Source organism: Lepisosteus platostomus, chromosome 7 (genome assembly GCF_059453375.1).
Source record: "Lepisosteus platostomus isolate fLepPlt1 chromosome 7, fLepPlt1.hap1, whole genome shotgun sequence".
Taxonomy (NCBI): domain Eukaryota; kingdom Metazoa; phylum Chordata; class Actinopteri; order Semionotiformes; family Lepisosteidae; genus Lepisosteus; species Lepisosteus platostomus.
This window is the reverse complement of record NC_142617.1, coordinates 42,396,809-42,424,734: the sequence shown is the minus strand read 5'-3', so window position 1 is coordinate 42,424,734 and position 27,926 is coordinate 42,396,809. Positions and strand designations below refer to the sequence as shown.

The window sequence follows — 27,926 nt, the reverse complement described above, 5'->3', positions numbered from 1 at the left end:
GCGTTGCATCTGCTATTCTTGGAACTGCATCAGAACCTCTCCTCCTAAGTTCTGACCTTTCTGTTAGGCTGTGTTATATAAACCTCCTCTCTGTTTGTACAGAGTGATATTTAATTGTTTATTTGGACATGTCAGGTTCCTGGTGTTAAAAGCGTGTGCTTGTGGGTAATTGGTTTGCTAGTGTCAAGTGCACTGATGTCATCCTCCTGGTTTTACAAGCACAAGAGCTGGCGTCGACCGGGGCTCCAGAGCGAGGGGGCTGTTGAAATAAATTAAAATGTTTACTGTTACATGGGAACAAACTGTTCCTTTGGCAGGAGAGCCCTCCTCAAATTCCCCGTTGTGTGTGTGTTTTTGTCCTGGAAGATGAATCAAAGAAAAAAAGGGGGGCGAAACAAAAGGCTTATCAAGCACTTGAAGTCGATTTACAGACTGCATCTGTAATCCTCTCTCTCCAACACCTGTACCACTTTCTACAGAGAGATAGGCACAGGCAACAAGCAGCATAACGATGTGCTATGTTCAAAAAGAAGAGCAAGAGATTCTTTTTTCATACATCATAAACCAGAAAGGAGTCCCTTTTTAAAACTGATAGCAAAGTGGATCTTCTGTAGTTTTCTTAATAAAGCTCCTGTGATCTCCAGGGGTCGGGTTATTCTTTACTGGTCTGTCGCAGTCTTTTATTGGAGAAGGCATGAGGCAAAGGCTGTGATCCCAAAGGCTGTGCTGCTTAAATGGAGCTCCCAAGATTTACATGGTCAGTAGTCTATTGTGTGCCACTGGCAGGTGTCCTTTCTCACAGGGTTAAGCAGCCTTTCTAGCGAAGGACATTTGGATTTTGTTGCAATCTACGATCTGGGAAGGATTTAAGTCATTCATTCTTCCTCTTCCTTTCTCTTCTTTCTTTTTAAAAAGGAAAAAAATGATCCCTTCCTGACACCACCTTTACCCCACCCCCTTCAGCTCACTTCAGTGTGTCTTTAAATAAATTTGTCTCCATTTATAAGAAAATGGAGAAAATGGTGAAAGTTTTGGCACTCAAATATCATTATCAGATCCTGAATGTTTGCCAAAAAACTCCTAGCAGTCAAAACAAGGTTCCCAGTGTATAAAATTAAAGATTTGTTAGTGTTTTACAGAGTGAATTATCAGATTACTCGAGGAAGATGGTTATCGTGTTTAAAGAAAGGATTTTAAAGACTCTTAAGTGAAGGTGGAGGCGGCCGTCAGTGTTTCCCGATACCCTTCAGCAACAAATCTTGGCCTAGGCTTGTGCCGAAAAGAAAGGTGGAATACCTGTTTCTTTCTAATTAAAAAAGTGAGGTGAACTTGGACACAGACCTTAGCATTTGCTCTCAGACGAAGCGAATAGACTGCTTTGTGCCAATCTCATTCTTGAGTAAGAGACCATTTTTCACCAAAACAAGACATAAAAATTTGTTTGGGTTGTCTGGAGACCAAAATGACAAATTAAAATTGTCTTCACATTTTGTTCCATAATTGCTTTTAACATCTGTGATACATGTCGCTCATAAAAGGAGGCGGGTGAGTTCTAGTGCCACACTATTTCAGCAGTGCTTTACAAACAAGTATTTTTTCCACTGTTTTTATGTTACATATGTTGTGTTACATATTTGCTTATTAAAAAACCCCAGAAAGTCTGTCAAAGTGCCACCATCCTTTACTAAATGGTGCGTTTGGGAGCCAGAAATGGCTGCAGTATTTTAAACAGTTTTGTGCACAAGGTCTGTAGTCACTTGACAGTGTGGGAGGTTTTGGACTTGCAAGTGGTGCAGAACAGGTCAGAGGCCAGCCTGGGCCTGAGCATGTTAGAGGCCAGCCTGGGTCCATCACTCCACTGACAGCCTCGAAAGTGACACGGACCTAATGAAATGAGTTAGTCAGTCTAAAAAAAGTTTTGACTTGAGATGGAAAAAAATCTCTGGTGCTAAGCAACAAATCCGTAATCCCACTTAGAATGCATAAAAAGGCAGAAATCTAATCCCCCATAAGTAAAAAGTATACTCACAAATATAATTACCATGTCAATCTCAAGGGGGGGTCTTCCTTCTACAACTATTTGTGGAGCAGGGGGTGGGGTGGATGTGCTAAGAACAGGGGAAGAAATCGGTGGGATGGGCTGGAGAAATAGCTACAAAAAAGGAATTGTTGCAATTGCATATGTGTTCTTTTAGGAATGCAGAAACATCACATTGCAATCAAAAACTACTGATGAAAAATGCAAAACTATGTTTTACATTACAAAATGAATATTATTTATTAATGATACTCAGACTATTTTATGAATGTGAAAAAATCACTGTGGAAGGAATCAAATAATGACAATAAAAAAAATCAGAATTTCAGCTGATTTCTTTTAACACTTTAAATAGTTATCTTACATTATTCCTTCCCTACCACTGCTTTTATTAAGGTATTTGTGTAAAATTTATGTATTCTACTCCGACTTAAGTCCTATGTTAAAGATTTGTCTGAAAATGTAAAAGAATTTTCACATATGCTTTGTTTCCATTTTATTGACACATTTCCCCTAATAATGTGCTATAGACATTTAAAATGAGTACTACATACTTTTTCTGTGCCTTTTAACTAGTATAGTTAATTTCTATTCTTTGGGGACTAGAGTAGGAAAGCAGCAGTCACATTAATACAGATGCCAGCACCCAGGGGCTTTCTTTGAAACATTTTGACATAGTCTAGAATTAAGAAAATAGAAGTTAAAAATTACATGGGGTTCAGAGATCAAATGTCTTAGGTCAGTTGTACACTATAGATGAGGTTTCCATCCTCCAATACTTCAGAAGACTTCTGGAAGATGCATATTCCTGGCTGACAACATAAGTCTGCTATAAATGTTGGTATAATCATATTGTTTTTTTCTTATTTTATAATTAATATAATTGCTACTAGTAGTACTATTTTATAAAAAAGAAACTATTAATATGCTACAGCTTTTTTGTGATCTAAGAAAACAAGACAGCAAACAAAAATATTGCAATTTTTTCAGGTCTATGAGCAAATGATAAACCTGTTCATTTTTAAGGGGGGGTCCTCCCTAATTCTCTACAAACACTGACAGGGACCGGAATTACTTAAAAAAGACCTTGTGGATCCGTATCAAAGCATAAATGTTGTGCTCAAACAAATATTTTAGCCTCTATGTTGCCATATCTGATTTTTGTTTTGTTTTTTTCTTCCCTATCTGGAAAACAGAAATCACATTATTTGTCTCCCCTATGTGCCTTGTAAAATTGACCATTTTATGCTGTATTCAGATTCAATAATATGGTAAGCAGATAAATCTGGTTGAAGAAAACATTTCTTAAATAGTTTTTTTCATTCAGGCCAGATGCATTGTTAAATTATGAGGAGACTGCATTTTGGCCCCTCATGAAAGAAATTATAGTGTCATAGAACTAGCTAAAAGGTACAGTCTGCCTGAATGTGGTAGTAACATATGAAGGTACTCTTTCTTTTCTGTTGGCTTGCTTTATTGTTGCACTATTAAGTACTTATACTAACACTAGAATTTTCCTCGCTTAGCTGGTAACACGAAAAAGACATCAGAGATGTGATAAGGAAATATGCAGATGTGCTTTATTGCCTATGTCATTAAAAATGCCCCTGTTTGTCATGCCTTTTATCTTAAAGCCAAGAAAGTGTGAGCATTTTGCAGCAGAGCAAAAGCAGTTATAAGCTGGCTACAGTGTACATGCACATCTGTCAGAAAGGTTAATAATGGAAGCACTTATCCATATCTATTTACCCTATATATAATACAGAAACATGAGGAGCAAGGCTTGCCCATTTAAGGTGAAAACCTTTTGTTGTTTACATAAGAATTCTGAAACAGTGTGACGGTAGAGAGAGCACACAGATATTTTTATTGCTCTTTTTAAAACCAACAAATGTAGTGGCCTCTTCTAGGTTTTGGTGATATATTAAGATTCTCTGAACAAGTACACTTTATGTGGGAAAAAACGCTACTTCTGCTTCTTTTGCTATTGCTTGTAGATGATAAGTCTGGCCTTGTCTAATGCATTTGTGATCTCAGCCATTACATATTCCACCTATGGAATACAGCTTAATTCAGGAAGTGATCCATGCTTTTTATTTTGGTATGTGGCAGATATTTCGGGTAGCTAAATGCAATACTAGGATACCCTCGTTTCATACAAAAATACAATTGTGCCGTTATAAATATTTATCCCATAAATATAATATTTTCCCATAAATCCCATGGTTATAGATATACATGCTCTTCATATGGTTTTACACAGCTCCTAATTGCTCATAATGCATTAACTTTGGTGAAACTTTTATGGATGGACATTTATTTATTAATTTTTTAGAAATTTAATGAGCCTTTTGTTTGTTATTATTAGGCTGATTCTTCTTTCAGTGTTTTTTCACTATGTGGAACACTTGCTACAATGTTTCTGGCTGTGCACAGTGCAGTAGGTTTCCATGGAAAACAGAAAAGGAAACAGAATTAATCAGAAAGCATTCTATAAACAGCTGTGTTCCCTTTTTAGGTACTGTTTAGAAGGACGGCAAGACAAAATAAACATTCTCAAGGAGCCTTCAGCTCTTTCTAATAGAGAACGAGTCACAGAACAGGCTGCTACTTGCTCTTAGAAGCGGCCCAGAGTAACATTGTCTTCGTGATGAAAGATTTTCTTTTTTCCCTTCCTCCTCTATTTTGAGTTGCTTGTTTGAAACTGGCGGTCTTTTGGAACGGAACCCTTCTTGACCTCTCTGCAGCTCGTAAACCCCTGTGTCTGCAGCTTAGCTGGATGAGAGGAGCTGTGCAGCACAGCTCATGGGACTCTGGGAATAACAATGTACAAGAATCAGTTAATCAAGCTGGTGAGCAACATCAACAACACTTACCCATCTATGTAAAAGGAAAAAATAATTTAGATTATTATTACAGTGAACGTAAGATTCATGTTTATTCTGAGCCCTTTTAGGTTTTAATGATTTGCAGACTCTTTGAATATTGTAAGGAAATAGATTTTTTTCTCTGCTAAAAGAGCCAAAGTAACAGCACCCAATACTGCCTTGTATATTAGTCTAAAAGGCAAGACCCTCACCTGCCTCAAACTAAAATACAATGGAAAGTTTGATTATGAAGGATTACGTTTTCCATACGGATAGACTTTACTTTTGAGAATTTAAGCATTTGGGCCAGTGACATCACAGTGATGGTAATAATAATAATATTATAGCATTTTTTTATTTTTTAAGTGTCTGTTTTGTTACACTGTAAACAGGAGGACTTCTGTGTTGGCATCCCTGGATAGTGCCAGACTGTGGTGTCATTACTGAAGGGTTACTGCAGCTTGTAAAAGCCTTGTTAATACAAAGCCCTGTTCAGATGTTAATTGGCTAATTGACTAATTAATTTTTTTATAAAGGCATGTTGGCGGGAGAGAGGAAAAAGCTTGCGCTAATTGAAACTGACTAATTGTTTAATTATGTCTCTGGAAAGAGAAGAAAAAAAGGCCTTGGCACTGAAGAGTGGCGGGCGCGATGGAGGAGGAGGATCCCTTTCCCGAGTCGCTGTTCTGGATTTGCTCTCTTTTCAAGAGCTGCAGTCAGGGATGAGCTTTAGGAATAGGGGACAAGGAGACATGTGGCAGCACATGGCAGCAGACCCAATTGGCAGTGTGTGCTGAAACAGTTTCTTCTTAAGTTCTGCTTTTTCCTCACCCCTTGGGTTTTCAAATTTGTAAGTATATGAATGTACAGTATATAGCGAGTTCTACTCTTCTGAAATCAGGCTCCTCAGAATCTTTAGGAGATACTTAATGGGGTTGAATGCTAGCAGTCTAGCGGTTTTATTGATAAGGTTGTACAATGTCAGGATTAACCCTATGAACCAATTTACCATTCTGCTGGAGAATGGACCCCAGAGAGTCTAGTTTTGGAGTTAAATGCATTTGCATCCTCACAATCATAAAAATATGCAGTTCGACATCTCTGCATCTCGGAGCCCTTTCGCCTCCTGGTGCTAATGATCTGTGACCAGTATAGAGGTCTATCTGGGTGTGAACCCTCCTGTGTTTGTGGCTGTGACACAGAGCATTAACAGAAATGTACATTTCTAAATGCGAATACAAACCACTGAAAAATGAATCTAAGGAATTACAATTAAAACAAAATCCTTTTAGGACATATAATCACACTTTTATCTTTTAAATATTAGAGAGGAACAGAATTTTGTTTTCTCATTTTTGTTCTGACTGTCAAACCTCCTCTGCAATCTCAGATGACTTTCTGGTCAGTTCAGACTGCCTCTGCAAGATATTCTCTGTTTAACTGCTGCTCTGACATTACAGAGAGGGAGAGGCAGTGACTGGAGCTCCATTTTAATTAGCCATCCTTAACTGTTTGTAATCTGTGTTGATTTATTGAGCAAAGAAGGGGGGAAAATTAAATGAGCAAATGCAGACAACGCAGAGGCAGGTTGTGTTGAAGAGCTCTGCAAATTCAATTTGATTTCTCAGGCTTTGCCAAAAGACAACCTAAAATTAAATCCACATTCCAGAAAGAAACTAATGAATGGAATTAAAGATGGCGTGATAGTGTATATTGGATCATATGGATTCTTGGCATGCTTTATGTTTGTATATGCTTTTTGTGACGAAGTATGAGAAAACAAATTCTAATGACAAAAGCCATAGGCTTTCTTTTTCTTCCATTTTTTTGTTGGATTCAGTTAAAACAGAAGAAAAATTAGCTGGAAGCAGTCAAACAAAAACATCTTGTTCTGGTCTAAATTGCTTCGTATGCATGTTAATTGGAAATAAATCCCTGCAGTATATTTTCATCTATAAGCACAGTGGGTGCAATTTTAAGGCGATTAATGCTGGTGGTAAAGTATAAAATTCTGAGGTTATCTGCTTTTGTTACTTAATTGTAAAACTGATAGTATCACTTGGCCTGTCAAATTCAAGTAGTGCATTCTGCAAATTACCTCCTTAATCATGAATGTTAAGTCTCACACACTCACAAAAGAAGGGCCCGAAAAAACAAGGAGTTGAGAAAGACTGCTGAATTTATGGGAGCTATAGAATGCTTCCAGATTCAGTGATTAGACTGGAATCTGTCTTAACTATTTCTTGCATGCATTCTTCTGAACACTGAACAGGACCAGAAGTAAGGCTTTTACTCCTTGGATTTTAAAAAAATGTGTATTATAAAACAGAAGACTATGTAAAAATGGCAATATTATTTATATTGCAAAAAGGTTGTGCTTAGCAGTAAAGAAAAATCACACCGACTTTTGTTGTTAATGAAGGCTAAATATTTCCAGACCCTGTATTATGAGAGGAGATACAAAAAGATCAGTTTGCTTTCATGTAATTACGCCTCAGCCTATTTTTAGGTAGTTTTGTCATCTGAAATACAGTAGATTTGACAGTTCTGTACATACAGTATAAAAACATGACGTTCTTTCACACTCGCTTTCTTTATCTGGGAAGCGCAGGGAGTTTCTTACTCCTTAAGGGACAGCTGGAAAAATTACAAGATCAAGTTTTCTCTCAAGCTACATGTTAATACTATCATTCTTAAACTTAAGAAATAAATTAATTCTTTACTGTGTACATCTAGACATTATACCTATAAACTATGAAATAACATGCTGTTAATATATCCAGAATATACAGTATTTGTTAGTGCTCTTGTTGCAAGTCTATACTTCTCTGGTACAGGTTGAGAAAAGAACAGTAACGACTCTGTTACCCAGATTTTATTTGGCCTGTTTCCTGCAAAGCATTTTGCTGGTCTTTTTTCATTCCTTACTATTTTTTGGCGCATTTAGCGAGATGTAGCAGCCCACATGTGGCATTTCCACTTAGTGACAAATGAGCAATGTTGATATTGCTCTCCAGTTTGCCAGGACATCAATTTGATTCCAATTCATTATTAGGATTCTTGCCGTTTTATTTCTGTAGAAAGGAAATAATCAGCTGTTTGTGAAGTTGTTTTATCTCTTCCCACCCCTTAGGAATTTTCAGTGCACGAAGAGGGAAAGAGGGCAACAAATTAGAATGGTGGACTACCTGATCAGACCGAGTCATCTCCCTTAGTAATCACGTTAAAATTGGCCCTCTCTTAACACAAGGAGAAATTACGTGCTAAATTGCAGCATTATTCATCTGGAGTGATACAAAGGTGTCTTAAAGATGTAAACCCCTTTCCTTTCCCTTTATACCTCCCCAATTAAAAATAATTACAGGCATCATTATTAAATCACATTTTACCCTGGTCTGCTATTTGTGCTCAGAAGCACTAATGCTTTATTAATACAGGATAATATGTTAGGTACTGTAAAATGGGACAATGAAAACCGAGCTGAAATTTAAACAAGGAAAGGAGAGAGAGTTACGTCTAGAGACATGTAAGGGTTAATCCTACGCTCAAGAGTAGAAAAAAAGACACAGTTTTGGCTTTGGATTTTCCGGTGTATCTTCAGCTCCCCACTCTAACGTCTTTATTATATCTAGCCGTCTATGCAGAAAAGTGGAATTCTCCACTTGTTCTGACACCTCTTAGGTTTTCATCTTTTAGAGCTGCAAGTGATTAAGCTGGTGGACATGTCTAAAAATAATATCTTGGTTGACTGATATCACCGATCCTAGTTTGTACACTATGTAACCATCACTTTTCATTGTGGTCACTGGGGGAATCTGCTGGTTTTTCCAGTTCAGAATATATACATAATGTTCCTAAATATCATAATGGTGACTGACTTTTGGGAGGACTTTTCCTTATATACTGTATTTCAGCTCTATTTTTGCAGTTTCCTGCATCTCCTCAAACTTTCACATTGCATCCGAAAGGATGTGGGTTTGGAACTCTTGCCTCACCTGCCTCCTTAACTGTCAAGTGCCGCACTCTGGGCCTGCACAGTCTCGTTCTTGTGCTCTACCACTCACTGCTGGACGCCTGCCCACATTTTTGAGAGGAAGCCAGATTCGATCACAGAAGAGGGATCAGTTCAGTTTTCTCCCAGGCAGTGTTTCTGGGGCCTATTTTATTCTTAGTCATCCTATCATGAATTGTGTGTATGCTTGAGTGACACTGTATTTTCAGGGTTGTAAGTGACCTCCGCAGGAGGACAATCTAGCTGTTGTTAGCAACTCGTTAATTAATCATTAGTAGAACTCGGTTGATACCAGGTTAATGATAGTCTGTTTATCCCTCATAATACACTCCAGGATAGATAGGATTCAAAACATAAATACACAAGACACATTACAAATGAAAGAGAGCCATTTGGACAAAATAGTCCATAAATGTAGTATTCCTGGTTTTTTGACCATGATACAGCTACTGTGTGTATTTCAACCATATATTAGACCTTGTCTTAGACACTTGCCATCAAACTATGGACTAGTGAGGGAAAGGCACTTGTGTTGGAGGACAGGTTGAACCGTGCAGATCAGTGAACACTGGTTCAAAGCTGGGGAATGTCATTTCAGAAAGTCACAGGGATTCTCAGGGTGCTGGGGCGCACCAAACCCCACCATGGTCTGGTCAGCCTTAGCTGGCCTTTTTGTCTTTGGATTGTGACACAGCAGTGTCTATGGATTGGCAGGTGCCCAAGAGGTTGCACTAGAGCAAATCAGATCAGCAAAGAGCTACAGCACTACTTGACCCAATTCAGGTGTTAGTCACATAGGAAAGTACTGTATGTGCGATTCTCATAATTACCATCCTGACACAAAGGTGGCTACACTGAACCAAACTCATTAAAAATGTACTGTCCCATACTGAGATCATTAAAAAAACTGTATATTTATTTTAAAATAGTTAATGTTCAAATAATCTTAAAAACAAGGAAAGGCAGACATAATATGTGCTAACATATTTACATAGACATCCCAAAATAAATTTGTGAATATGTGAAAATATATACATATTTATAAGGATTATACATAAGTGTCTGTGTATGTTCAGCACACACACACATATGAATATTAGTGTCTGATTTTCTTGGAACATTAATTTCCAGCCCTATTTCCATATTATTAGTGTCCAGTTATACCCAGGACTAATTGAACATTAAATATAAAGAAAGTTAATGAAAATGTCCTTTATCCCTGTTAAACTGTGCCTGAGACTGCATTTATTAAAGAGAATTAATCTGAAGACACCCCTTGCCTTATGGTGAAAGAGATATATGTGCATATCACCAGTGTACTTATTGTTGAAATTAAAGCAAATCGGTAACACATTAATGTGAGGTGACTGACAAGGACTTCATTGTTCTCGTTTTGCAGAATGTCTGCATTTCAAGCCCAAAACCATTTATTATTCAGAATTTCTGAATTATTCTCATGGAAAGGTTCTTCTCCAAAACAAAATTGCTTTGGTATAGCTGAACAGGCTTTGGAGAATTGCTTCTGCCATGGTAAAACACAACAAGGGTTTGCAGAGCCCATTATAAACTGTGGAAAACCATGTCAAAGGAGTGCAGTTGTTTGTCCAAGCATGCTAAAAACCATAGTAAAGATATGACAATATTGTTGATATTTATGGGTGAACTTTAGGAAATGTCTACTTGTAGCAAGTGGGTACATTATATTAATAGATAACCTTGAAGCAGCAGCTCATTTCACTGCAAGCAGATGAATAGGAGAGTGCAAAAGAGAGACAAATCAGTGCCATTTTCTGTTTTATTTAGTTATCTTCATGGACCTTAGGACAACTGATTGTGATGTGCTATGCAACCAAAATAATTAAGCATTCACATTTGTTAAAGTATTACAAAATGCATGATGTACTGTATGGTGCATTCATGCGGATTTACATTTAAAGTATTTGACCTTTATTTGACCTCCTTTGGCAATGTTCAGTGGGTGTTTCCCACACTTCCAGGAAGGTAAGTGTGATATTATACAGCTGATATTAGCAAGGAACTGGTTCACAAAACATAAGGCTATGTAGCTGTGCTTGTCCAAAGTCCTACAAAGATACTATACCTATCTCCTTTGTATGATTTGTGTGACGGTATGGAGTAAAATGGACACTATGATTTTATTATTAAAGTATCCATTTAAAATAGACTTTTATTTTTAAAGCAATGCAAGGGACAGTAAGAAATTGGCATAAAAATTTTGCATGGGTTCTTTCAAGACGTTACTATTCACCCAGCGTAAACGGGGTTAAAACCATTTAAGAATAACTAAAGAAATAATATTCAGCCAAAAGACAATAAATAACATTTCATATGCATATTTGTAATTTAACATCAAAAGGCACTCCAATATAGAGCTCCTCACTAGCTATACTTTAATGAACACCTCCCCCCCCACCCTTAATCACATTCAAATTGGTTAGTGTTCAGAAAATAGAAATATGTATTAGATAGCAATAAATTTTCATCATTGGCTAAGCCTGCTGCTTAATTGTCCTGTCCCAGGGCTTTGAAATTTCATTGTTCGTTAGGTGCTTAAGTCCCCCATCTCATTTTGTCTCTCTGACATTAGTGCTGAGGGCTCTAATACTCTAATAATTTGAATGGGGATTTGCATGATAGAGCGGGGAGCATTAAAATAAAAAAAGAGAGACTGAAAGAGGGGAAACTGCTTCTTTCACTTCAAAAGTCACTTTGTTCAAAGTCAAATCACAATATTTAAAGATGAACTATCTGTTTTCTGAAGACCCTGCCTCAGACATATTAACTATATACTGTATATAAACACAGTATATACACATACCCATGTATGTCCAAATGTGTTTTTGTCAACATTGTTTTGTCTGAAAAGAATGCAGGGTGGGTTACCTAAAAATAGCCATTGGAGGAGTCTGGGAGTCATCGGCTCAATCCATGTGTCAGCAAAAGTGGGGTTTGGTGTACATATACTGCCTTCCAAAAGTATTATGATTTCCAATTTTCTGAAATTAAAAAATGATGCATATGCTCTTTTTAAGGTAAAATACTTTATATAAACCTGAATGGTCAAAACTGAATACTTCTAATGGAAAAATAAGTTACTGTCAATGTCAGCAAAAACTAAAAAGAAATAACTGAAATGTATTGACTGCATAGTATTCAAATCTGTGAATACTGTATATGTGCCGAAAGCACCTTCAGCAGCAAATACAGTAACAAGTCTTCTTAGGTAAGTCTAACAAATTTGCTTAGTGCAATGCTTGCCCTATTTCTCTGCAGATTTGCTCAGTTGCTTATGGACAGTTATATGCGCCATCAATGTTCACATAAGGCTTGAAACATTTCTCAGTTCTGATGATGAGAAGGACAAGAAATTAATGCTGCCACCACCATGCTTGACAGTAGGGGTGGTGTTGACTGGGTGAAACTCTGTGTTGTTTGCACTGGAGTTAACATTTTGCATTTAGACCAAAATGTTTGACCACAAACCTTTTGCTACGGTTTACAGTAACACATAGGTGCTTTGTTTTAAACTGCATGTGGGAGTTGTGGATATATATTTGTGATATCTTTTTCAGTTCCATATGAGCCCCCTTTGTGGAGTGACTGTGATATTGCTGACCATTGGACATTTTCTACCATCTCAGCCACTCTATAAACTCTGTAAGTATTTCATAGTTGCCATTTGCCTCAAAGTGGCACCAATAACCAGTTTCCCTGCCCTGTTACTCCCTTTGGAAGGAAAGCTTGATTTAGGCAGTCTGGGTTCCTTCCATTTTTTAATGATCAAGTTCACCATGCCCAAGAGATATTAAGGACCTTTGAAATGTTTTTAAAACCTCGTCCTGATTTGTGCCTTTATACATCTTTATCCCTGAGTTTTTTTGAAAGCTCCTTGCTTTTCACAGTCGAATCTTTGCTTCAAATTCAATATGTTACTGAGGGACCTGATAGAGTCAGGTGTTTTTATTCTGAAATCATGTGACCCACAACTGCACATAGGCAGAGGCCAATCCTGGACCTGATGACCCACACACCTGTTTTTATTCCAGCCGTAGCCTCAGTTACCAATCAAAGCCTTCATTGACTTAATAATAATAAGATTAATTTGAACTCTTAACATGTTGGATCTTTAACGGTTTTATTTTGTAAGTGAAATAAAATCACAAACTTGTGGCTAGAAGCAAAATGCAAATATTCCAATAAAGTAACTTCCTAGATCAATGAAGGCTTTAGTTATCTAATTCTGGGATGCACCCCTGGTACAAATGTTTTTCTCTTTTTAGAACTCCTGAATGGAAATTTCAGTAGTGTTCTCCAGCATGATTTGTTTGCAATACAGGTTGCCCTTTGCAGTTATACAATTATCTGTCTGCACAACTTAGAGTGCCCTACTTAGAGTTAAGGCCACAGAGGCATCAGCTCCACTGTTAACAGGAATGAGTCATGTGGTAGGGTGCTCAGATCCCTTCGTCATGGGAACAACAGACTGAACCCTAGTAAGCACGATTTTAAAAGCATCCAATCAAAGTAATCCTGTTATGTATTTGTACTGTGACGTTTTCTAATTGTGATATTAATGGTATTATACTGTACATGTCATTGTCTCTAGAAGGCCTTTTATATTTAAAAAGAAGCAACATCTTTTAGATGACTCTCACAGTTCACAGTGGTTTTGATGTAATGTGGGCTACTGCTGCTCTGGCACTGAAAACTCATGCTCACATCCCGCTGGCTGCCTAACAAATACACCATCTCTTCCATCTTCAGTCCTACCCCACGCCTGAAGAAATCAAGACTGGATCCTCTAGATAAGGGCTGTGCTGCCTGGCCTGCTGAACTGTATCTGTGTTCGTATTCTCACTATTTACTGCCAATCTTTTTTCTTCACATCAGCAATGAAATATGAAGGCTTTTAGACCAGCTGATGTATGTCTTAAACAAAAGGCCTGAAGTCACAAAAGTTTCTATTGGTCAATATAAATTGCATTTCACTTTTTTGGTGGTTAAAGCCAGAGTTACACTGCACTACAATTGCCACTAGTAGCAATACTACTAATAATGTAATCAAATCAGAAGTACGTGGAAGCTCAGTATTAAATATACAGCCACAGAATGCTCATTTCATATCTAGTATTTGGAAGCTTATTTCCACAGGGTAGAAGCAGTGAGTTCCTGGCAAACAGCAAATTGGTTTGTAATTTGCAATTGGAGTTTGGAGTTTAATGTTTTAAGCTGTTGCTTGTATCAATAAAATATGTTTATGCAACCATTCATAGTGCATTTTGCACATATCAGGTGAATGAAGAAACATCTGGGTGAGTAAACACTGCAGTACAGTACATGAAATCTTGTTTTCACTTTGTTAGTGTTTTAAGACATTTGGTGAATGGCATTTTCTTTCTGTCATCCATACAATTTTCTTATCCCCTTTTCTGAAAACTGCATTGACTTCATTAGGCCCTGCAGGTGGATTCCCATTTGAAACAGGTGCTTGCCTGTGGGTCCCGTCAATTCAGTACATGTGCTGTAGAGTTTTCAATGCGACATTGCAAAGTCCTTTTGTATTTTGCTCATGGAGATGATTTTGAATAATTCATTTTTACTTGTCTTCTGCAGTTTTAGGAAAAAATACAAAGAGCAGAGTTTTTTTTAATACCTGTGATATGTTTGAATTTCGTTCATTTAAAGATTCAACTTTCTTCTCAAGCAGGACAGGAAAATCTGCAGTGGCCCTTAGGTCTTTCTAGGAGACAAAGCAAAACATATCTGTATTCAAGGTGAAATTTACTAAATTCTATTCATTATCTGAATGCTCTTGGACTACAAATTAAACTACAGTTCTTGTCTTTCATTTGAGTCACAATTCAACTCTTGGCCATTCGCAACTGGCCAAGCGGACACAATTTCACATACCAGGGAATGCGCATCTTTAAAGAGCCTTGGGCTTGATTCCTGAAGCAGTGCTTTTTAGTTATCTAACTGATTAACAAGGAATTAACCAGCAGCATATGTGCAGTATATGTTGCAGACATATGTATTGGTATCATTTATCTTAAACAAGGTTGTTCATTTGTTAAATGCAGTAACCTCTGTTTATAATTGCACTTATTTGTCAGTGATTTCTCTTTTTACGTTTAGCACCGAGCTATTCATCTAAACAAAAGGTAATGCTGTTGTTCTTGTACATTCAATGATGTAACATACATGGTATTATTATATATAGTGTGTACACTATGTCTGTATCCTGCGCATAATTAAAAGACTGGTATCCGTCTATCTGCCAGCTGCCTGTCTAATAGGTTGAAGGTTGGTGGTTTGTTTGACAATCAGTTTTTTAAAAAGACGTTGCACCTCATCCCGAGTGCACAGACATCTTTTACAACTGGGGACGATCTAATCAATTTATTTACTGCCATCTCCCTGAGTTGCATCTCCTGACAGCTTCCTCCAAACAATTTCTCTATCTGAATTGCAATGGTACCTTTTTTTGATGTGCCCCCTACCTTTTGTGTTTCGCACACAACAGCAGGATAATCAAATACACTGAGAAATGATGTACCAAGCAGGATCTGATCCAGTGCTGTTGCATGCATCTCTGGTGCTCTGGGAGATAGAAGAGACAGCAGTTTTACTGCTAAATGCTCATATAGGGCTTCATTTTCGTTCTTGCATCCGAGTACTCAATTTGGACCCACAGATTGATAGACGTGAGCTTAGGGATATTTTTTTTGCCATGAATTCATTACGAATAATGCATGTTTAAGTAATGAACTTGTACCATCAAAACTGAATTAATTATAAATATAAAATGTAATAATGGTAGGAATCTTCAGTAAAATTCTGATTTCTGTTCACTATTTGATATTCCAAATGTATTAAACTCCTGTGGAACTATTAATGTTATATTAATTATTTAAAAAAATATTTTGATACCCGTCATCTATCAGCACGCTGAAGATTACAGCAATGATCTCTTCTGCTTGGTGTTCACTGTCTTTTTTTTCCATACTTGTGTAACTAAACTTACATATCACATATCTCTGGATTGTTTTCATCTCCTAAATTTCAATTTTATTTGCTTCACTAATCAAATATGGTTTGCTTGTGACACACAGGTTTTAACCAGCCTTGCAATTCTTTGTCTCAGTACCACTTGGAGTGGTGATGTTGATCTTAGGTTTTTGCTCTTTCGTTTATTAGTCCTACTGTTTATTCTGATGGAGAAGAAAAATAATCTAATTTTTCAAGCCACCTCAACCTCACACTGGAAAGGGCTAGATGAAAATGTGTAAGAAAAGGTTGACACTGTAGCTTTTAAGACTTGTGACGGCATCACGGTACCTTAAATATGTAATAAAAGCCACAATAGCAATCACTCAGATAAGCTAGAACACACTCTCCTTTCCTGTGGCAAGGGTTGGCTGGAACGTGTAAAAGAGCTTTTATTTTGAGAAGCATTAATAAAACTAATATCGCAATCATCACATTTAATAAAACATCAAACAGAAGTGCGATGGGATTCTGTGTTCCGGGTTTCCTTACTCAGTTCTGGTTTTATAATGGATAGGGAATTGTGAGATAAGAGCTGTAATCCAAAAAACTTGATGTTAAAAATGAAATAAATGCTGCCCATTAATCACAGTACAAAAAATAAAACTATGTAAAAAAATATTTGGTACTTTTCAAGAAGTTAAATCTTATTAATCATTTGTAATTTTTTTGGAAGGCAGTGCAGCTGATGTCTAATGCAAGCAACTGGTGGTTGTTCCTTTCTAAAGGTGCATTGTAATGTGTTTTGCTAAAGGATACCACTTAACCCCTGAAAGGTTATATTAAATTGTGTGTTTAGGGACATTATATTGACTCTATTGTGAAAGTCCTTTTTTGAAAGTTTAATGATTATTAACTGTATGTAAGCTCAACACAGAAAACAGAACGTAAAATATAGTGTGATCTTTACCATTGCTATGACTGGACAGTGTTTCATGTGCGGTGGGTTGTCTGTCAATTTCATGAATGATTCTTTAAAGTAATAAAGTGTGTTGCTTCCAGATGTGTAGTTCAGTAGTTGTAACTTGTTTAGATTTCCCAAGGTGCTTAAGGAAAAAACCATGGCTTCCGCAAAATGTTCAATATTCTTACTTCTCTGTAAATGGTGAAACATATCTGGGGGAAACACCTCTTTATGAATTGGGCAGCAAATCAGTGTCACATAATGGGCTAAAACTATCCTTGTAAGGAGAAGTAGCAGTTGTGTTCAGATTTCAGCACCTTTTTTGGTGACCAGTGGATAGCATGATATTTCCAGATAGGCCTCTGTGTGTCCACATTTGGAAAGATTAATGGCAAATATTGTTCGCGTGACCTTTCTCCAAAGAGATGGAGGTGAAGCAAGTCATTAATGCTTCTTACGTGGTAATTAACGACCCCCTCCTCCCTCTTCCTAAAAAAAATGGCCGCCCGCAGAATGGATGTGATCATTTAATTAGGGTTATGCGTCAGGTTTGTAATCGTTGAAGAGAGGTGTCAGATTTTAACTGCTGCTCTAAATTATAAACCATATCGCTGTAGAATGTTTGAATGGCATCCTCTTTATTATAAAGAAGAGGGAAGACGCAATTAGACAAACAGCATGAGTAGCCCCACCACCACAACCAAACTCAACACAGAATTCACCTGCTGCAGATGGAATTCAGTTTTTAAAAACATTAATTTTAATTTGTTTACTAGGTTGAGACACTTGTTACAATGTATTTTTGTATAACAACTTAAAAATAACAAGAATAAGTTCTTGTCCTGGTGCGTATTTCTCTATTAAGAAACACATTGTGGTTAAGTGGTGATATAAACATTTTTAAAATGTATTAATATTTGTTGACTTGGCAAAAACAACTGCTCGAAGTAGTTTCTGGTCACTGCTTCTCCAAGCTTCTCTAGCACTCTTTGAAGGGTACTGTGAAACCTTGCAGTTTTGTCCACTCCTAAATTGAGTTTAATGTCTTCTTTCCTCAGCTTTCTGTAACTGTCTTTTATCTAGAATCGGTTAGGAGAATGTTGAATACCTGCCCATTGTGTCTGATTTCATTGTTCTACAAATACCTTTAAAATAGTGACCACTGACTCTTTTGTCTCTATAGTGTAAAAGTGTGTAACAGGTGGAACCAGCTGTTAGCATTCCAGTAGTCTGAGTATTGGAGCTGACAATTATATGCAAGGATTTTAAAATATTGTAAAAACATTTTGAATGCAGGAGCAAATAGAAATGCTCACTGCAAATAATATTAATAATATGATTGATATGAAATAAAAACAATACCCTGGATATCATAAAACGTCTTTACCATGAAGGTATCTTTTTTTGTCTGAATGTCCTACAGACACAGACTCATGCATTGTGAACATGTTTGTTAATGGTGATAGTGTTCATTAAAGTAAAACCTAAAGGGAAGAGATTTTAACACTTGGAACAGGAGCCACGTCTTTACACAAAGGTTGGTGGTAGTCTGGAACAAACTACTCAGTTATACTGTTAAAGCTGATATCCTGGTTTCTTTTAAGAAGCGGATGGATGAGTTGCTCAGATCAGTTAGCTTCTAGCAAGCAACCAAGCTAGATGGCCAAGCTAGATGACCGAATGGCCCCTACTTTTTGCTTTTAATCTTTCTTATGTTCTTATGAAAGCAGTACTATAGCTCCTGGAGCTGCAACCCCATGTGCAGCAGCTGGTGCTCTCTTAACTGATCATTGAGCCTTTGAGACTATTTATAAATATTCACCACTGATGCCAGACTGCTGCACAAAAAGAAAAGGAGCTCTGTAGAGGCTGGCAAAGGCTAATGTCGAAAAGCCACATGTTTAAGTTATGTGTCAGGCCTGTTTGCATTAGCTTGTGGCTGTCAAGTTGGCTTCACACCCATCATGTGTGCACTGTGATTGATGCTACCGATGCGCAGCTGAACTTCATTAACGGAAATGTCATCTCCATTGCTGAAACAGACAGTGGAGCTTGAGCCATATTTTACCATTTTAATCTAATTGAATTTAGTGTTAAAAATGGATGAGTGCATATTAATTGTTCCTTGGTGTGGGATGTCTGATGACAAAAAAGACCTTTTCCTGGTGAGTTGTACTGAGCAAAGTCATGTCTGTATATTCTGATCTATCATTATCTGTTGTTACCTTGTAGCTACAATAAAACTCATCACTATATTTGAGAGCCAGCAAAGATTTATCACAATTGGCTGCTGAATGACACTCAGAAACGGCCTTTTCTACATAGAGGAGAGGCCTCTACTAAATAAAAATATAAATAAAAATAAAAGCCCATCTTGCTTTTTTAGAGAATTGCTGCATAATAATAATTGGCTTAGGTATGTATGACATGGTCACTCAACAACCGTTCAGTTATTTTTGTAGTTTTTGTCATACTAAAATGCTTTAAAGGAGAACATTATAAAGGTCAAAGCAAAAAAAAAATCACTATTAATCTGAATTATACACCTTCATGCAGTCTGTATTTTTATAAAACAAGTGACTTAAGTACAAATAATTCAGTAAATGAGTTGTGAAGGTATTTGTTTAGAATATATTTTAAATATATATTAAATATATAGAATATACTTTTTAGGAATTCCAGGGTATCTTCTCAATTTTGTATTACTTAATGTTGCCTTATGTAAAAAAGATATGCAAAACACAAAAACAAGGAATAATTTTAATTGGACCTTTATATAGTGTTTTATTTCTTCACTTCTCACAGAGAGTTTTAAATGCCAGGAAAGTCTTTAGTGGACTCCAACATTTCACACGTATTTTGTTCATCTCTGAATTGAAAATCATCAAAAAACACTTTGAACAAACATGCACCTTCACACTAACTCCAGAAGAAGAATCTTGAAGATTTCCAAACATTCATCATGTCCTTTAGAAAAATGGCACATGGGCTTGATCTTCATTGACTTCTTTAGCCTCTGAGTGGCTTGCTACCAAAACTGTCTCTCTAAAAGATTGCTTCAGTTTGGCCCCAATAGCCCAGTAACGTGTGTGGGCATAAAAGTGAAGACTGCAGCTGGACACTTTTCCCTTTTCTAACAAGTTCTCAGATTCATCAGACCTCCACTCTTTTTTTGCTTTTCATTCTTTTTTCCCCTTACTCAATTTGGCCCAGCTGTGAAAACCATCCTTTAACCAGGCCTGTCTCGCATCTCAGGCCATGCAGTAGGTGAGGCCTGGGAGGCCTGCATCTGTGAGACGCTGTGCCTAATGCAGACCACATGTTTCATCTGAAAAGACAGGCTTTGCTGGGTGCTCTGCACTATCTGAGTAGAAATGCATGATTAGCAATGTAAAAGGGTCTGTTGTTTGCCTTGTTTCACCAAAGAGCCTTCCTGAAATTCCTCTGACAATTCTGTATCACAGGTGTATTTTTGAGCCTTACCTTTGTTCAGTTTTGCTCTTTTTGCTGTTACATCCTTCGGCAGGAGGAATGGTAGGAGCAGTACTGGTTATAAAATAAATCTTTTATTGTTGTTCTAAATTAACACCTGTTTTGTACATAAGTGAAAATAACGCAAAAAAAGTCTGTAAGGAGCACATTTTTCAGGATACTAGTCTAAGAAGTAATAAAAGATGTTTAAATGTCTATTTTACTTTTATTTTGCAACAAATGGTATGCAAATGTTGGAGATGGTATTTTCTGTTTTAAAAGACAAGTGGTCAAATTAATATGGCGTAGAAGTTTTATTTATTCTGGTCTCCAAGCTCTCCCCCAAGTCCGTCTACACTCTATGGGGGACAGGGCCTTCTCCTATTATGCCCTAAAGCTCTGGAATTCTCTCCCAAAGGATATCAGAGAGTCACCTTCTCTAAACTCCTTCAAATCCAGACTCAAAACCTTCTTCTTTAGAAGAGCCATTATTTAACTGGCTCCGTTCTTTACTTCTCTGCTCCTACTGTATTTAGTACCACCATCTACACATTCTCATCGTGTTTATCTTATATTTTTTTATTGTTGTTTTTTGTTATTGTTGTTGTTGCTGTTGTTTTTCTGTAAAGCGCTTTGAGAATCCAGCTTTAAAGGCGCTATATAAAATTAAGTTTATTATTATTATTTATGAAATGCGAAGTGAGGGGGAAGGGGGAGTTAGATATTTATCATCCCATTGCTGTGTTTCATCAAATATGAGTTTAAGAGAGACATTGGTTTTCCAAACTGAGCTAACAGCTTATACAGTATGTGCACCAATGAGGTGAGATGGGTTCAAAAGGAATTCTCTTCCCCTCAGGGAAACTGCAACACACAACCAAGGGAGGAAAGCGTACTAGATGGCTTGAAAAATTAAATTACATGAGTAATGACGTTTGTTGCAATTAATAAGTGCGTGTATCCTCATTTCTTACTTAGATATGACTTGCCTAAAGCCGGGTTTCCTGCTATGTTTAAAGGGCCTTTTTTTTAGCAGTTAATTAGCTGCTTTCACTGTTACTGCCTGGGCAAGGTGAGCAGAGTGACAGTCACTCTGACGTGGGGAGGCAGCTGCGCTTTGCAAATCCCTTCTTCCCAAACAATGAGCTGTTGAAAAAGTAATTGCTGCCTTGATCTGTTCAACACATGGTGCTTAAAAGTTGTGTTTGAGAAACCGGGAAGCTGGTGCTTCTACTGTATGGATTCTTTGTGAACTTGGATAAAATTTATTAGATGAAAAAAAGATAGAAAAAAGGTGAAGGGTGGGGGAGAGGAGGAATGTTTTTTTTTTTTTGGTTGTATATGAATGCTAAAAATTAATTATAACTTACTGTCTTTCTAGCAGAACTAGATCCGGACCCACAGGCAAAAATGAAAATTGCATTAGAAATAACCCAAGCTGTTATTTGAGTGAATGGCAGGAGATAAACAGGGCTCTGTGAAATGAATAACCGCCTGTACCATCTAAATAAACATAACATCTATTTCTTCATTATTAGATCCTGTGAATTATTCTTTCTCCAAGCTCTAGGTTTGTCACTTGCAAATTCTTCTGAAAGTACCCCTGGGGTGGGACCATTCCCGTATTTTCCTATTCATTTAGAATTTTGCTGAACAATCAGCAAGTTGCAATAAACAAAAGTTCAGCAGCAGAGAAAAAAGGGTTAGTTAATTTCGGAGAATGTGACTAAATCAACTTAAATGTGGACTGGGAAATGTTTAGAAATAGCTATTGCTTTCATTGTTGGCCTCCCTTACAGAATGCAATTAATTGTTTTTGACGCAAAGTTAATTTGATAGGAGCACAGCATGGCAATGAAATGGCAATTATTTTTTGTAAAAAAAATGGTGCATACAGCTTCCAACACAAGTTGTACAATAAAGTTGTGGTTTCACAGAACAAAAAAAGACTTATATTGCAATGTTGTCTGACAAGCTAGCTCTTGATGTCTGCATTAAACCTACAACTGATGATTTACTGCTCTTCATAGTAGAACAAAAAGAAGAAAAAATCAATAAGGACAAAGTTTTTGCTTTTCATTTAGTCCCTGTCTATTGAATCTGAGCTGTAATGTTATCAATTTATCGGTGTCAGTTGGCTTTCTCGAATCATTAACATCCCCTGTTCGTGCTACTGGTACACAGTGGCAACAGGACACTGTCAAAGATTCCTCACTCAGTTGAACTGATGAAATATTGACCAGTTGCTATAGGATCTAACCCTATTGATCCTAACTTATCCAGCTGTTTATATCTGAACTAAAGGTTTAGCATTTATTGATTCTTTCCTAACAGTGCTCTAAAGGTGTTAGCCTCTGCTGTCAGCTAATTGGTTTAAACAGGATGAAGAAGGTGTTGGGACCCTTTGGCCTAAATGCCTCCCTTAAGGAATTCTTCATTTTAAAAATCAAGCATATACAGCATACATTATCTGTTACAGATAGTTTTTTAATTTGAAATTATAGTGATGCTTTTTCTAACTTCATCATTGTTTCAGACAAACTGTACAATTCCTTTAAAATATCTGACTAACTTGACAGTTTTTTTTTCTGTTTCTTTTTAATTGTTGAAGTGTGGTCTCATTCAGTAATACGAGACTCATTTTATTGCTAACAGGAGTTCATAAAATGCCAATTGTGCCCAAAGTGAGACAATTACATTGTAGTTCATGTTTCTCACGTTCATGTAGGAGATCACAAGTAGTCCAGTCATTAATTTAAAGGACCTGTTACTAGGCGTTTTCTGACTTCATCCAGTCTGTGCCACTGACGTGCCATGAGATGCCCTGGAGAGCTATTGAATCTCCTTGTGGTCCGTAGCATCGGTTGGTAAAGCATTAATTCAACTCAAGCTCTATGTACATTTCTTTGAAGAAAAGAAGCACCTGAAGAATTCTTCATGGTACGAATGGAGAATCCTTGTGCATTTCTAAGGCACACGCTCATCATGGGACTGCTCTCACACCTGCTGGAGTGTATAAATCCCGATCCTTTTCTTTTTTGTTTAAAAGTTCATTATGTTAGGTACATTCTTTTGGAGGTGTAGTGATAACTGGACTCTATCCACTTTGAGCCAGGCATTGTATCTATGGAGGCAACAGGTTTTAAAATACAGTACACCCAATCTTCCCTTTTGTTTTACAATGGGGGGAAATACACATCCCACTAGTCTATAGTAGCAAAGTGTGTAAACACCATTGAAAAACTAAACCAAAGCTACAAACCAGATTTTTATCCTTTCCACTGTCAGAGACTGCATCTCTTCCAATGCATTTTCTGAGTCTCTTACACTGTTCTTTTACAGAACTCAAAATATTTGTTTAAGAGCTCATGTGTTTTTTCTTCATACAAGAATGTATAAATCAGTTGATTATTTGCTAGGCAAAGTTAGCTGTGTCCATTACAAATTGGAATATAATTTGTAAATGGTTACAAAACATCGTCTTATTTTTTTCTTTTTACAAAGCTTGTTACATTAGTTAATTGAAAATATATTTGCTTCCTTCTTTTGAGTGTATACAGATATACTGTAAGCAGACCTAAAATTTCAAATGGATTAGCATGAAACACCTGCAATTCAGTGTCTTATTTACAACCTAACTTTACCCATAACCTTGTCTTACTGGCAGAGACCTGAAAGGGAAAAAGTAGCCATTTTTTGCTATCATTATCTCCTGGAGAATAAGGTTAAATGTAAGAAAAAATGTACATTGACAAAAATCAGTTCAGTTTCTTTCATCTCCCTTTTTAAACTGTCTTGTAAAGTTTCTATTTAAAAGGTATAATCCTGTCAAGTGTATCAGTTTGGCATTTTCCCCATTTCACGGCGACAATGACATTACACAGTCATCTTCGCGTCCCAGACCCTGTGTGTCACCAACAATGGAAAAAAAACGGATTGAAATGGAATTCATAAATAGAATTCTACCCTTTTGGCTTCAGCTCCTGCTGTGTGTTAGGCTGACAAAAAAAACAAAAGGGAAGGGAGATGCATTGTAAACGTTAAACTGCTTGTAGGAAATTTGGTTACTCTTGGTCATGAATTAACATTGGTTTAAAGTTGCAACATAACCATGATTGGATTTCATTTCATAGTGAATTGAGGCCACACATATTACTTCTGTTAAATGTTAACTATAACATTTTTTCCCATGTTGGCATTATTAACTGCTTATGCACTTTGCACTATGCTAAACCCATTCCAAGAGTTTGTAGTTTTTGGCCATTGAGAAGTGGCACTGAGTATATATTGCAGTATATGTTTTTATGTAAACGAGATTTGTCTGATGTGTCTCTTCAAGCCCCAGGCACTAAGTCTAGAGATCGTATCACTTTTTTTCTGTAAATAGGACAAATTTGTGGTCTCTGCTAGTTAAATGTGCATAACTATTTAAAACCTGTATTATTTTATCCAATGTGTGTGCACATGATCAAGATTACAACAAACAAAGGAATTAATAACATCTTCTTGTTTTTTACCCTGCATTTCTAGCTGCAGAGAGAGCTGGAGGCCACCAAGTACTTTACTGTGTTTAGCAGTTTTGATCAGTAATATGTTTTGAAAAGAAGAGAGAAAACAACACAAAGGCCTGTATACTGTATACTGTTCGGCTTCAGATCATACCTGTTTCTAATACATCGGTTTCCTACAGTCATCTTGAAATCAGAGCATCTAGTCATGCAAAGTAAAAAACATTTCCAGTATGAGTCTACTTGTGTGCTGACATTCTAGGTAGCCTTTACATTAGTAAAATTTGTATTTTAAAATATACTGTTCCAATTTAACACCCAATCACCTTTATAATTAAACAATGTACTTCTTAAAAAATAATTATTCATGTGATTTTTATCTAAAGTGACTTATAGAACATCATATTTTTTATGATGTACCAGTTTGTACAACTCCTTTGATGGTATAGTTTGGGATAAAGCACTTGGCTGAAGGGTACAGCAGCAACTTTCTCAGCAGGGATTGGAACCCACAAACCTCTACTCAGGGCTCAACATCCTTAACCATTACTGCGCAGACAAACACAAACATCAAAAGGCTAATGTTGAAGTCATCGTTTTGAATGGTTTCACCAGTGCCATGAAAGAAATGGCAATGAAAGTGTTGATACCTGTATGTCATGAATATATATATATCAAAAGTAATAATAATAAGCATCAAAAAGGAAAGAAGAGCTAAGCATAGGTGATATTTTAATACCACAATAGAGTAATCTGTAAACATATAATATCTAAAATCAAGATCTTAACATGTTTGTACTACTGCCCGTAGAACGTCTGTCATGCTGCAGGACTCCGTTTGGTAACATTGAGGCAGTAATGCGCTCCTGAGGTTTTCCTACTCTTGCCTTCTAGATAGCATCTCTAGCCGATCTTTTGAAAACAAATATAGCCAACAGCTAAATTCAAGTAAGAATCATCCTTCTTTCAGAGCTCCACCCTCATCTTCATGTATCCAGTTCAAAGTTCCTCAGTTACCCTCAGTACGTGCATTCATTAAAACCCTGAGATCAAGTACCCCTGTCTCATTTCTATTAATGTTCACTATCCTGTCAGTTTAAACAGCCAATGGGGTAATCTCTGGAGGGTAAAATTATTTGCTTGATGGATATTAAGAGGTTTGGAGAGGGAGGTGAGGGGTGGTATTTACCAAAACCTAGCACAATGTAATGTCCTCTTGTTTACCTGTCTGTTCTAAAAAAGACAAGATGTTGTCCCCTCATTGCTGTTACCCCTGTACCACCCTTCTCTCCCTTGCCCTCCTCCCTGTCCATCACTCCCTGAGTAATCAATACCATTGCTGGAAAGCTAATCACTCCTTATTTCTTTTCATCATTATTTTCTAGAACACATCTCTTCCTCTCTATATATGCTATCTCCACTTTCTCAGTTTTAAAAGAAAAATTCTTGAAGGAAATATTTCTGCTTTTCTTGATAATTATTATTTTTTTATTTATTTGTGCTTTGTTGTAACAAATCGCATATCCTTTAAGTATCATCTTCTGTTTCCCGGTACTGTGACATTTTGGCCTGCTTTTTTTGTTCCCTTGATTCTCCTAAGTTTTTCTCTGCAGACAAAGAAAGAAATCATTAGTGCTTACACACATTCTGTACACAAAAATTACAGAGATGCGGCAAGGAACTATTCAGAAACATAAATTGACTTACCTATGTTTATGTTTTACCTATTTATATCCTAGTTGTTTCAGTTGAGAATCATGTTTCGAAGATTCTTTACCAGCAGAACTATGACAGTTCTGCAAAAAAAGTGTAATCTTTGGTTAAGCCCTATCTGATTTAAAACTTGTTCAATCAAACACTTGTTTGTAGATTTACATTGTAAATATATCCTGTTTCAGAAATTGATTCTGAAATAATTTGTATGAGGTACTCTTGTTAATTTTGTTAGTCAGATTAGAACTATAAACTGTTCCTCTTCTTAACAGCAGATTGACACAAACTGCCCTATTCATGGAATATTAGGCTGGATTAGCTTTATGATACACCTCCCTGGCTACTTGTACATTCTGAATTCAGGCCACAATTACAGTGCAGTCTCAAGTAAGGGCTCTTCTGATGATTCAGTATCCATTTCCTTGTCCATAGCTTTCAGGTGAAGTTTACAAATGGTCCAAAAATGCCAACAAGTATCCATTGTGAAGAGCTACAAAGAAATTAGGAGTTTAACTCAATCTTTAAAAGTTATTTAGGAGATATTTTATTGTTTGTGGCATGTGTTTGTAACTTCAAATTTGAAAGGATGTATTGTTATCCCACAAGGGGGGAGAGAAAGCAGTTGTTCTCTACTGAAAGACAATGCGGTTTAGGTCATTAACAACAGTCCTAACAGCCAACGTAAGTCATTAAAATATTACTGGTGTCAAAGCCCAATTTTAACTGTGAGCCAGTCTTGAGTGACAAGAGGCAATGAGGTACATACACCAGGGACACAGGTGTGCATTGCTCCATTGCTTTTCCTTTGACAATTTATACATTTCCAGTTTAAACGTGTTCACATCTTTTACTTCCAAACAAACACCAATGTTACTTCAAGTTTGATCAAACACAAAAGAAATGTCAAGTTTTGTATTTTTTTTCAATAGGATTTTGGTATGTTTACTTATGCCTGCTGAGGGATTAAGCTCACAAAATACAAAGTGCGGTTTGCATATTATAAGTGTGATTATGATTGTTTTTAACTTTGGAAAAGTGATGCTGCAACATCTTCCACTCCCTGCAGATAAGAAAATCACTGAGGCATTTGCTGAAGAAACCGACACCTCACCTTTACATTTTGGTGGGGTTTACATAGATGAAATTCTAATTTAAGGCAAAAACAAAAGCTTTCAAGTACATAAAGTTTGCAGAGACGAGCTGTAACCCAGGGACGAAGAAGAAGAATGAAGGGTACTGCCTTTTGTAGAGGCAGCTTTAGGGCTGTTTTCAGAGTGCTTGAGTATACTTACTGCTAAGAAAGGATTTCCCTTTAAAAAAATAGCTAGCTGGCCCTGTGGTTGAC

At 36.8% G+C, this 27,926-nt stretch overlaps 1 long non-coding RNA gene across 1 annotated transcript in view; it reads left to right on the top strand.

Annotated features, from left to right (window-relative positions):
* LOC148658819 (uncharacterized) overlaps window positions 1-27,926 on the top strand; it is an 85,465-nt gene that overhangs the window by 56,094 nt on the left and 1,445 nt on the right. The window contains exon 2 of the long non-coding RNA XR_015940575.1: window positions 12,511-12,595. This is a non-coding gene — a long non-coding RNA (uncharacterized LOC148658819). The remainder of the gene's footprint in view (window positions 1-12,510; window positions 12,596-27,926) is intronic.